A 13,739-nucleotide genomic window follows, 5' to 3' on the forward strand; every position below is an offset into this window, starting at 1 on the left:
ATTCAAGTGAAACGCATATGTGCAAAATGTGCACAATGGTACTATATCTAACTAGTTCATACAGATGTTGGATCTTAATTTGATCACTCTTTTATTGCTGAGAATGTTCCTATGCCGTAGGAACATTTACTGATAAACCACACTAACTCACGGTTATATTAACAGTATTGCACATTCATGTACCCAATTTTTGTCCAGCTAATAGCCTAACTACCGACCAAGCAACATTATGGATTGAACGTTCAAATCCTGTTGCTGCAGGATTATTTTGCGAAGACAATACTGGTCAAATTAAGATCCTACACCTGTACATAAATAAACCTTCCATGTGCCTTGAACATTACACCTTGAAAACCAAATGAAAAATAACCATGGATAAGACACAGTATGAATGTAAACAAATGGATGTCAGGAAGCTATTTCTTTCAAATAATTCCAGCTTTCATTTGTTTGAGTTGAGTTTAAGATTAAGGTAAACCCATTCCTCCCAGAAGGCCTAGACCAGACTTATTCAAATACAGTGGAGATCAGAGTTTGTTGTCTCATATATTTTTTAGCACAGAGCTGATCTTTGTATAAGTTAAATAAAAAAATAAATGTTCCTCCTCACTCCGCTCCATATACTTCCCCTCCGGTAAATCGAACGCACTCACATTAAATCACATGTACTCATACAGCCTATCACTCAGTACTGTATTGTACAGTATTGTACTGTACAAAACATCAACTGTTTAAACAACCATAATGCATATGCAGTTGAAGTCGGAAGTTTACATACACTTAGGTTGGAGTCATTTAAACTAGTTTTTCAACCACTCCACAAATTTCTTGTTAACAAACTATAGTTTTGGCAAGTCAGTTAGGACATCTACTTTGTGCATGACACAAGTCATTTTTCCAACAATTGTTTACAGACAGATTATTTCACTTATAATTCACTGTATCACAATTTTCCAGTGGGTCAGAAGTTTACATACACTAAGTTGACAGGGCCTTTAAACAGCTTGGGAAATTCCGGAAAATTATGTCATGGCTTTAGAAGCTTCTGATAGGCTAATTGACATCATTTGGTCAATTAGAGGTGTACCTGTGGATGTATTTCAAAGCCTACCTTCAAACTCACTGCCTCTTTGCTTGACATCATGGGAAAATCAAAAGAAATCAGCCAAGACCTCAGAAAAAAATGATAGACCTCCACAAGTCTGGTTCATCCTTGGGAGCAATTTCCAAACGCCTTAAGGTACCACGTTCATCTGTACAAACAATAGTATGCAAGTATAAACACCATGGGACCATGCAGCCGTCATACTGTTCAGGAAGGAGACGCGTTCTGTCTCCTAGAGATGAACGTACTTTGAAAAGTGCAAATCAACAGCAAAGGACCTGGTGAAGATGCTGGAGGAAACAGATACAAAAGTTTCTATATTCACAGTAAAACGAGTCCTATATAGACATAACCTGAAAGGCTGCTCAACAAAGAAGCGCCATAAAAAAGCCAGACTACGGTTTGCAACTGTACATGGGGACAAAGATTGTACTTTTTGGAGAAATGTCCTCTGGTCTGATGAAACAAAAATATAACTGTTTGGCCATAATGACCATCGTTATGTTTGGAGGAAAAAGGGGGAGGCTTGCAAGCCGAAGAACACCATCCCAACCGTGAAGCACGGGGGTAACAGCATCATGTTGTGGGGGTGCTTTTCTACAGGAGGGACTGGTGCACTTCACAAAATTGATGGCATCATGAGGCAGGAAAATTATGTGGATATTTTGAAGCAGCATCTCAAGACATCAGTCAGGAAGTTAAAGCTTGGTCGCAAATGGGTCTTCCAAATGAACAATGACCCTAAGCATACTTCCAAAGTTGTGGCAAAATGGCTTAAGGACAACAAAGTAAAGGTATTGGAGTGGCCATCACAAAGCCCTGACCTCAATCCCATAGAAAATTTGTGGGCAGAATTGAAAAAGCGTGTACAAGCAAAGAGGCCTAGATCCTGACTCAGTTACACCAGCTCTGTCAGGAGGAATGGGCCAAAATTCACCCAACTTATTGTGGGATGCTTGTGGAAGACTACCCAAAACGTTTGACCCACGTTAAACAATTTAAAGTCAATGCTACCAAATACTAATCGAGTGTATGCAAACTTCTGACACACTGGGAACGTGATGAAAGAAATAAAAGCTGAAATAAATCATTCTCTCTACTATTTTTCTGAAGCTTATTTCTCTCAAATTTGGTGCACAAATTTGTTCACATCCCTGTTAGCAATGAGCATTTCTCCTTTGCCAAGATAATCCATCCTCCTGACAGGTGTGGAATATCAAGAAGCTTATTAAACAGCATAATCATTACACAAGTGCACCTTATGCTCGGGACAATAAAAGGCCACTCTAAGATTTGCATTTTTGTCACACAACACAATGCCACAGATGTCTCAAGTTTTGAGTGAGCGTGCAATTGGCATGGTGACTGCAGGAATGTCCACCAGAGCTGTTGCCAGAGAATTTATTGTTCATTTCTCTAACATAAGACGAGGCTGTTTCAGAGAATTTGGCAGACCACGTGTATGGCATCGTGCGGGCGAACAGTTTACTGATGTCAATGTTGTGAACAGAGTGCCCTATGGTGGAGGTGGGGTTATGGTATGGCCAGGCATAAGCTACGGACAATTAACACAATTGTACTTTATCGATGGCAATTTGAATGCACAGAGATACCGTGACGAGATCCTGAGGCCCATTGTCGTGCCATTCATCCACTGCCATCCCCTCATGTTTCAGCATAATAATACATGGCCCCATGTCACAAGGATCTGTACACAATACCTGGAAGCTGAACATGTCCCAGTTCTTCCATGGCCTGCACACTCACCAGACATATCACCCATTCAGTACATTTGGGATGCTCTGGATCGACGTGTACAACAGCATGTTCCAGTTCCTGCCAATATCCAGAAACTTCACACAGCCATTGAAGAGGAGTGGGACAACATTCCACAGGCCACAATCAACGGCCTGATCAACTCTATGTGAATGAGATATGTCGCGCTGCATCTGGTCACACCATATACTGACGGGTTTTCTGATCCACGCCCCTAGAAGCTATCTGTGACCAACAGGTGCATATCTGTATTCCCAGTCATGTGAAATCCATAGATTAGTGGCTAATTAGTTTAGTTCAGTTGACTGAATTCCTTATATGAACTGTAACGTTTATATTTTAGTTCAGTTTTCATTTTTCAGTTTTAACCCCTAAACCAAACCCAAATTAAAAGGCCACCACACTCACTAATATCTGTTGCCTGCAGTTACAACATCTGTCTCCATTTTTTCTGTTCTGTTACCAGCAATAATGTAGTCTGAAATTATTCAGATATGGCTGACAACCAATGTTGAGAAACATTGCATGTCCGCTCAGTTATATAAACAGTAAAATGTATCATAAAACTCAAGTCTGTTAAGATATATTATGCACCAAACTCCTGACAGCAAAACAACAATTCAGGCCCATATTTCTCCTAAAAATGTAACCAACAAACCTGAATGTGTCAGACACACCTGTCATGAATTGCACAATCTGGAGCAAATTTCTTCACACACCTTCAAATGAATCTAGTGTGTCTGTAACAGGTGCCTGCATTGGCTCCAGTGTTGTAGGTGGAAAATCCAAAGACAATACATTTATAATAAGACAGTTTGAGTGTGGCTTTAGGCGTGACCACAAGTATGTCTGTGTGTCTCAAGAACTTATTCAAGGAACGGTTTGTCTTCTTTATTCTTCAGCCACAATTATCTGGAGGGATTAAAATCATAAAGTACCAGTCCCCAAATGTGAAATTTGTCTGCCTCTGTGTTCAACCTCTCACAGTGAGGCTGTGGGGGGTTACATGCATTTCTAAGAAAAATACCTTAGCATTGAGTCAAAGCTATCAAGGAAGGACAGTATATTGCGTTTTAGTGCAGTCATGGTCACTTTCAGATGTTTGTGCTTTCATGAGCTGAAGATTATTGAGCCGCCCTTGTAGCTAGGATACAATAGACTGACAACATTCAATGCGTAGTGTTTGCACTGAATGTGAAAGGCTGTAAGTATGAAAGCCACTGAAATAAGCCTCAGGGTATCTTTTTTTTTAAACCAATGCTTACTTTAATACACACTAATATTCCATTGTGGGAAATGTCTTTGAGGCAGTTCCAGATAAACTTGTTCAGTCTAGTAATGTTTGGAGATTGGTTTGTAAGAAGGAGTCAATCTGAGAATAGAGATACCAAAGGCACCAGTGACGAAACTACACATGTAAAAACAAGACTGCATGTGAAATAAATGTCAAAATTTCAACATGTGATACCATCAAACTACGCGTACCAACATTTGAAAGTTTTGTATGTAAAAATGCTAATTTGATGTGAGAATTAGATTTTCCCATGTAAAACTGCAAATTTCATGTCAATCTGCAATTCACATGTCAGGTGAAAACATGTTATTCTCCTCATGTGAAAAGGTGAGGTTAACATGTTTAACGCATGTGAAAATTTGGTTTCACGTGAACAACTGACCTCATGTGTCTCTTGTTTTCATGTGACAATTTCAGTTTAACATGTGAAAATGCGATTTCAGATGTGAAATTTCACATTTGACATGTTTTTTAAGGGAAGTAATGAAATGGTGTGGGGGTTTTCAGTGGTGGATGAAGTACTCAATTGTCATACTTAAGTAAAGATACCTTAATAGAAAATGACTCAAGTAAAAGTGAAAATCACCCAGAAAATACTACTTGAGTAAAAGTATTTGGTTTTAAATATACGTAGGTATCAAAAGTAAATGGAATTGCTAAAATGTACTTAAGTATCAAAAGTAAAAGTAGAAATCATTTCAAAATCCTTATATTAAGCAAACCAGACGGCACATTATTTATTTTTTATTTTTTATTGACATATACAGTTAAAGTTGGAAGTTTACATACACCTTAGCCAAATACATTTAAACTCAGTTTTTCACAATTCCTGAAATTTAATCCTAGTAAAAATTCTCTGTTTTAGGTCAGTCAGGAACACCACTTTAAAATTAAGAATGTGAAATGTCAGAATAATAGTAGAGAGAATGATTTATTTCAGCTTTTATTTCTTTCATCACATTCCCAGTGGGTCAGAAGTTTACATACACTCATTTAGTATTTGGTAGCATTGCCTTTCAATTGCTTAACTTGGGTCAAACGTTTTGGGTAGCCTTCCACAGGCTTCCCACAATAAGTTGGGTGAATTTTGGCCCATTCCTCCTGACAGAACTGGTGTAACTGAGTCAGGTTTGTAGGCCTCCTTGCTCGCCAATGCTTTTTTAGTTCTGCCCACACATTTTCTAAAGGATTGAGGTCAAGGCTTTGTGATGGCCACTCCAATACCTTTACTTTGTTGTCCTTAAGCCATTTTGCCACAACTTTGGAAGTATGCTTCGGGTCATTGTCCATTTGGAAGAAACATTTGCGACCAAGCTTTAACTTCCTGACTGATGTCTTGAGATGTTGCTTCAATATATCCACATCATTTTCTTTCCTCATGATGCCATCTATTTTGTGAAGTGCACCAGTCCCTCCTGCAGCAAAGCACCCCCACAACATGATATTGCCACCCCCATGCTTCACGGTTGGGATGGTGTTCTTTGGCTTGCAAGCCTCCCCCTTTTTCCTCCAAACATAATGATGGTCATTATGGCCAAACAGTTCTATTTTTGTTTCATCAGACCAGAGGACATTTCTCTGTCCCCATGTTAATCTTTGTCCCCATGTGCAGTTGAAAACCGTAGTCTGGCTTTTTTATGGCGGTTTTGGAGCAGTGGCTTCTTCCTTGCAGAGCAGCCTTTCAGGTTATGTTGATATAGGACTCGTTTTACTGTGGATACAGATACTTTTGTACCTGTTTCCTCCAGCATCTTCACAAGGTCCTTTGCTGTTGTTCTGGAATTGATTTGCACTTTTCACACCAAAGTACTTTCATCCCATGGTGTTTATACTTGTGTACTATTGTTTGTACAGATGAACGTGGTACCTTTAGGCGTTTGGAAATTGCTCGCAAGGATGAACCAACGTGTGGAGGTCTTGGCTGATTTCTTTTGATTTTCCAATGATGTCAAGCAAAGAGGCACTGAGTTTGAAGGTAGGCCATGAAATACATCCACAGGTACACCTCCAATTGACTCAAATGATGTCAATTAGCCTATCAGAAGCTTCTAAAGCCATGACATAATTTTCTGGAATTTTCCAAGCTGTTTAAAGGCACAGTCAACTTAGTGTATGTAAACTTCTGACTCACTGGAATTGTGATACAGTGAATTATAAGTGAAATAATCTGTCTGTAAACAATTGTTGGAAAAATTACTTGTGTCATGCACAAAGTAGATGTCCTAACTGACTTGCCAAAACTATAGTTTGTTAACAAGAAATTTGTGGAGTGGTTGAAAAACTAGTTTAAATGACTCCAACCTAAGTGTATGTAAACTTCCGACTTCAACTGTAGCTAGGGGCACACTCCAACACTCAGACATAATTTACAAACTAAGCATTTGTGTTTAGTGAGTCTGCCAGATCAGAGGCAGTAGGGATGACCAGGGATGTTCTCTTGATAAGTGTGTGAATTGGACTATTTTCCTGTCAAAAGTACTTTTGGGTGTCAGGGAAAATGTATGGAGTAAAAAGTATATTATTTAGGAATGTAGTGAAGTAAAAGTAAAAGTTGGCAAAACTATAAATAGTAAAGTAAAGTACAGATACCTAAAAAACTACGTAAGTAGTACTTTAAAGTATTTTACTTAAGTACTTTACACCACCGGGGGTTTTACGGTAAGTGGTACGCTGTTCAGCTAAAATTGTGAAAACATCTTTAATCAATGTAAATACATTTGACATGATCACTTCAATTTGAACTCACAACCTCTGTATTTGTAGTATGCTTAGCATACTGAACTCCATTACATGGTGAATTCAATTTCTGATGAACTTCCCCCGAGACCAGGCTTTGTGGAATCTAGCTCCGATTATATCGATTCAATACTTTAAAAAAAGAAAAAAGGAAATGCCCACCATGTTTGTCCTCTGTAGTTGCGTGTCTTTTTTTGTTTGCTGAACTCCATACTTTTCCAATAAATGTTCATTGAATCCCACCACCAACTCTTTCCTTGTTGTGCATCAATTGGCACATGCACATGAGTTGCCATTTTAGAGCAACAGCAATGAGCAAACAGTCAGTGGTTGTATTTGATTAACGGGGCAGTAGGTAGCCTAGCGGTTAAGAGTATTGGGCCAGTAACCGAAAGGTTGCTGGTTTGAATCCCTGAGTCGGCAAGGTGGAAAAATCTGTTGTTCTACCCTTGAGCAAAGCAGTTAACCCCCAATAACTGCTCCCTGGGCACTGATGTGGATGTCAATTAAGGCAGCCCCCTGCACCTCTCTGATTCAGAGGGGTTGTAACTGCGTTCAGTTGTGCAACTGACTAGGTATGCCATCTGCACTGCTATCACTTTTCTCTCAACATGGATTTAATTTACTTATTTAAACAACTTGAGGGTTTTCTGTATAGTTGTCTAATGTTGCCCTTACAAAAAATTTGAAATATCTGTTTTCACATGTTGAGCTTAAATTTCATGTATTACATTTAGAGTTCACTATAAATAGTAAAGAGAACAGGTCCCAATACTGACCCCTGCGGTACACCTTTTGTAATATCCAGGAAACTAGACTTAACACCATCAGAAATCATGCATTCTGTTCTATCTGACAGATAATTCTCAAACCACTTGCAAGAAGCCTGATCCAGGCCTATTTCAGTCAGCCTTTGAATGAGAATGTAATGATCAACAGTGTCAAAGGCCTTGGAAAGGTCTATGAATAAGGCAGCACAATGCCTTTTATGATCTAAGCTATTTTACACATAATCTAGAACAAGCGCAGCAGCTGAAACGGTGGTATAGCCAGGTCTAAAACTAGATTGGTGCACATTTAGAATACAATGACAAGGGAAAAAAGTTCTTAGCTGAAACTTGGCCAGGGATTCTAAAACTTTGGAAAGGCAAGATAACTTGGAAATTAGACGGTAGTTATGTTGTTTCAGAGATTTGACTACTTTCCAGAAGTTCGCTGGATTCCCACCATTCTCTGATACACAGTTCAAAAAGTAGATTGACTTTACTTTTCTAACCAGACATCTATTTTTCAAATGTCTGAAGGGCTGCCAGTCAGACATAGTATCAGCCAATCTAGTCTTAGCTCAAGCGACATTTCTTTCCTGTAATTTTTCAGACAATTCATGCGTGAACCAAGGGTTTGATCTATCCGTTACTCTTAGTTTTTTTAATATGGAGCATGTTTATCTGCAACAGTGTTAATAAACAGAGGGGCCTGATCCGAGTCAGAGATAGTAGACATTAAAATGTGAAAATGCACATGTTAAAGTGTAGCGGACACGTTGGTCATGGTTGCTCATAGTCACGTAATGAGGTAGCCCCACCTGTGAATAAAAAATTAGTGTAGGCCCTATGATTAGTGTAGGCCCTATTGGTCTAATGATGCTGGCTTCTCCTGTGGGCGAAATGGGTTCTAATCCTGACAGTTACAAAAGCACACATGACATTTTTAAATATCACAATGTGAAATGTTGGGAAAAGACCTGATGTTTTTCACGTGATTTGTTTACATGTAAAAAATATTACTGTGAATATTACTGTGAAACGTCATGTGTCCGAAAACCACGTGTCTGACTTGTGAACATTTTCAGGTGATTTGTTCAAGTGTGTTCACATGTGCGAAAACCACTAGTTTTTTAATGTGTTATTTTCAGATGTGATTTTTTTAATGTGTTTTTTTTGTTGTAACTGAGGTGGGTCTTTTTATTATGTTTTGATGTTACTCCTGAATCACTATGCTAAATATGATACTGAATTTTTAACAAAGCTGGTATCTACTTTGAAGTACAAAGTGTAGGAATAGAGGCGAAATCAGTTATTGACACAGACATGGTGGCGTAGCAGGAAGATCGTACGTAATGCCTTGAACCGGGAGGTTGTGAGTTCATATCCCAGGTGAGGACATGTTGAATAATAATTACTGTATAAATAAACATACATAATGTATGTCAAATATGTAAGTCGAAGACTGTGTGACATTCCGGGGACCTCCTAGCGACTTCTTTTTGTGAAACTTTATGTGAAATATCCTCATATGTGAAGTGTTCCAAAACCACATGGTTTCACATGATTTCACATGTGAAAGGTAAAGTGATCACATGTGAACATCCACATGTGAAACTTCATGTGAAATATCATCACATGTGAAGTGTTGCAAAATCACATGGTTCAACATGATTTCACAAGTGAAATAAAATGTTGCATGTGCAAATCATAACACTCAAACTCTAAAGATCTTCTTCAGTCCTTTTCAACTCAGGTGTGCAGAGTTAAATCACATTTTAAGTTTGATGAAAACAACAGTTGCAAGCCTGAAAATGTATGGACCTTGTGCAGAAAACATGCTGCACATCATTTTGCCTCCAACAATCTTACTACCTCAAAGAAGCATTGGCAGAAAAAGAGAGCAGAAAAAAGGAAAAAAAGACCGCAATCAATGAATGAAGGATTGGAGGAAAATGACTCTATATTCTGTAAGCATGTTGTAATGTTCAAAGGACAGACTGTAACTTAGGTAAACTTACATTTAAATCAGTTCCCTTTGAAGCTTCTCACATGGATTATCTGTATTCCTCCTTACATAAATAGACTGTCAGGTTCCTCATAGTGAAAATTCAATATATTCTATACAAAGGGTTTAAACTTGGCTGTACATAGTCTCATAACCTTGTGATACATCTCAGAAATCCTTAACTTCCTAGTTTCTCTATGCAGTACCTCTGTGAGGGCCTTGTGATGCTGCCAGTGAATTTCTGGAGCCCACCATCTGATAACCATTCAGTTATTTCCAAGGAGACAAGATTAACCAAGAGACAGGGTGATGTTAAGGTGATAAGTGCCAGCACAATGTATCCCTGCATGGCGGACACATCTTTTCGTTGCCTCGTGATGTTTTTCTGCGTTCCTGAGGTCACCTGATGGGCCGGCTCAATTACGGACTGTGTGGACAAATCATATTTATGGAAGAGTAATTTTGGGCTGATTGAAAGCATCTCTCAGCCTATTCACCAGTCTTGCATGGTCAGCCCCCTCCTGAGTATAGACAAAGTCTAGCCTGAGAGTGGAGCCATCCCATGAATGCAGAGGACACTTTGTGTTAGGTCAGGAATGGGCAACTCCAGACCTCAGGGGCCTGATCGGTGTCACACTTTTGACCCAGCTAACACACCTGACTCCAATAATCCGCTAATCATGATATTCAGTTTAGAATGGAATTAGTTTAATCAGTTGTGTTTGCTAGGGATGTGGGAAAAATTCATCACTCTGGCCCACGAGGACTGGAGTTGCCCATCCCATCGTTACTTAAAGAATTTAAACCAAAAAGAAATGCAGATGTCCGCAGAATATTGCGTCACAATTATATTCAGATTGTTCAAAAAGCTGTTGAAGAAGAGATGACCATGGTGTCACAATATGGACACTGAAATCAAAAGGCAGGCATTAAGTCAGTCTAATCAACACTGTTCTTGATTTCAGATGGTTTATGACAAGGAGAAATGAACAATGAGTCTAGAGGTAGACACAAAACGGTCTCAAGACTGCTAGGACAAAAAGTAAAAAAGTCAAGTCTGATCAATAGAGAATAGTCAAAATTACTTTCTAACAGGTAAAAGAGAAATTAACCAGGATTCAGAGGGGAAAGAGATGGGCCTTCAACAGAACCCTGAGGTGCTCCAGAATCTCCATCATGATATTAAATTAAGCAAATAATGATCATTCTGCACAATTCCCCCCATTTAGACAGGCCCACTGGCTTAAGATGGACCAGCCCATTTGGCATTTACCCAAACTGTCAGGTTCTGACACATACCCACATTTGGATTATTCCTATCAAAGAATTTCATGACCTTAATATGTGTTCATTATTTTATTTTGTATTTTTATTTTTAAAATTTTTACCCCCTTTTCTCCACAATTTTCGTGGTATCCAATCGCTAGTAATTACTATCTTGTCTCATCGCTACAACTCCCGTACGGGCTCGGGAGAGACGAAGGTCGAAAGTCATGCATCCTCATGCGTCCTCCGAAGCACAACCCAACCCAACTGCTTCTTAACACAGCGCGCCTCCAACCCGGAAGCCAGTCGCACCAATGTGTCGGAGGAAACACCGTGCACCCGCCCCCCTTGGTTAGCGCGCACTGCGCCCGGCCCGCCACAGGAGTCGCTAGAGCGCGATGAGACAAGGATATCCCTACCGGCCAAACCCCTCCCTAACCCGGACGACGCTAGGCCAATTGTGCGTCGCCCCACGGAATGTGTTCATTTTTAGCCTGTCTGCAAGTCTGTCTCTGATTTGGCCAATATCTTTTTAAATTAGAAATTCAGTTTAGTTTCAGTTAGTTTTCAGACTTGGATTTACTAGTTTTTATTTAGTTTGAGTTAAATAAAATCATTTCTATTTTGTTTTTATTATTTATTTTCAGTTTTAGTGTTAGGGACAGAAAATAGCCTTGTGTGGGAGCCATTCATTCTAGGAGCCATTCATGTGTTGTAGGCCTATAGATTGTGTTTTTTGGGGATGTCACTTCTTGCCACTGGGGATCAATAATATATAAGGTCAAGGCATAGGTTTGATTATGTGTAAATTATGAATCAATCTTAATATGACGTGGATTTAAAATGGTAATCGTCAGTGCCCCACTCAGATTCAGACATTTCTGTCGCGCCGTTCAAAGCTATTGCTAGCTCTGGTTGATGTCGGTCATGGATATTCTCTTGCCTGTTCTGTAACAGCTTGATAGCCTTGACTATGTTTACCACGTTGTCAATTATCACGAGTAGGATTTTCTCTTCTCGTATGTCCCATGCGTCCATTTGCAAAGCAATCAACCTGTTTACTCTAGCAACAACAGGAGTTATACATTTGGGATCAAGTGTTTGGTTGAATTTTCTGAAGGCTGGTTCATCGCACAGTCTCGTGGACTTGCCAGACTGAGTGAATAAATTAACCAGTGCGGCTTCTCTTTTTTTCTCTCAATTAAATTAGGTTGCCATGTTTCTGCTCTTTTCATGAAAACCGCTAAAGTTGGTTGTCCTAGCAATGCCGTTGACGTGCAGCTACTAATAACTGGTGGCTGTCTCACCTTGTCTTTATCCTGAAATTGTTTGTATGATTCTTTGTGGGCGCTGTTCAGATGAACTTTGAGGTTGGTTGGGTCTGTTCCACACACGCTGCTGACACTACAATACATTTGCTTTTGTCTTTTCCAGCAATGAACTCAAAACCATCCCATACAGGGCTTTACCTTTTGCTGCCGCCATTGTTCACGCTCACAGTCAGCGATCGCCCTAGGATTTCTTTCCTGTTAGCTACTGATAGCTAGTGATAGTGATGCACAAGCTAGGCCTATTTGAAACATCGCCATATACTGGCAGCATTTATCAGCCAGATTCAGAAGCTTGAAAACCACATCAGAAAAAAACTTGAAGACCCCATTTGAGAAGGAAAACAATTACAGCTAAACATAATTGATGATGGTTTGTACTTTATTTTTGTTTGTCTTGCAGTCAAAGATAAGTTTCACTAAAGTTTACGTTTTTCAAATGTTTTTCTTACATTTTTTATTTCAGTTTACTAAATAGTTTTTCCAATTGTTGTTTTTATTTTAGTTTCAGTTTTCGTTTACTATAACAACCTTGCTTCACAGGTTTTGCAAATATTAAACATAGAAAGTAAAACATATTTTATATGAGTTAGTTATTACGCTATAGATATAGTAGTTTATATAACATAATAACAGTTTATGATACATTCGTTTCATAGTTATGCTAGGAAGATGTGAACTAGCTAGCTGGTGTGCTAGTAGTAGCCATTGTGCAATAACTTCACATCCCCTGAGACCTGAAGTGGTGTTGCTTCCAGTTTACCACAACCATGGGTTGAGTGTACAAAACATTAGGAACACCTTCCTAATATTGAGTTGCACCCCCTTTTTACCTCAGAACAGCCTCAATTCATCGCATCATGGACTACAAGGTGTCGAAAGTGTTCCACAGGGATGCTGGCCCATGTTGACTCCAATGCTTCCCACAGTTGTGTCAAGTTGGCTGGATGTCCTTTGGGTGGTGTACCATTCTTGATACACATGGATAATTGTCATGCGTGAAAAACCCAGCAGCGTTGCAGTTCTTGACACACTCAAACCGGTGCGCCTGGCACCTACTACCATACCCTGTTCAAAGGTGCTTAAATCTTTTGTCTTGTCCGTTCACCCACTGAATGGCACACATAAACAATCCATGTCTCAATTGTCTCGAGGCTTACAAATTGTTCTTTTACCTGTCTTCTCCCCTTCGTCTACACTGACAGAAGTGGAATTAACAGGTGACATCAATAAGGGATCATAGATTTCACCTGGAGACACCTGGTCAGTCTATGTTATGGAAAGAGGTCGTGTTCCTAATGTTTTGTACAGTCACTGTAGATTTGAGAGTACAAAGTGTAGTGTGAGCTTGCATCCCAGGTTAGTCAAACAGAAACAAACTCCAATACAGTTTCCTAAATATATAGTCAAATTTTCATGTAGAACACATCATTTGTATCAACAAAACAGAAACATTTCTATC

The sequence above is a fragment of the Salvelinus alpinus genome, chromosome 35 (assembly GCF_045679555.1).
Source record: "Salvelinus alpinus chromosome 35, SLU_Salpinus.1, whole genome shotgun sequence".
NCBI lineage: Eukaryota > Metazoa > Chordata > Actinopteri > Salmoniformes > Salmonidae > Salvelinus > Salvelinus alpinus.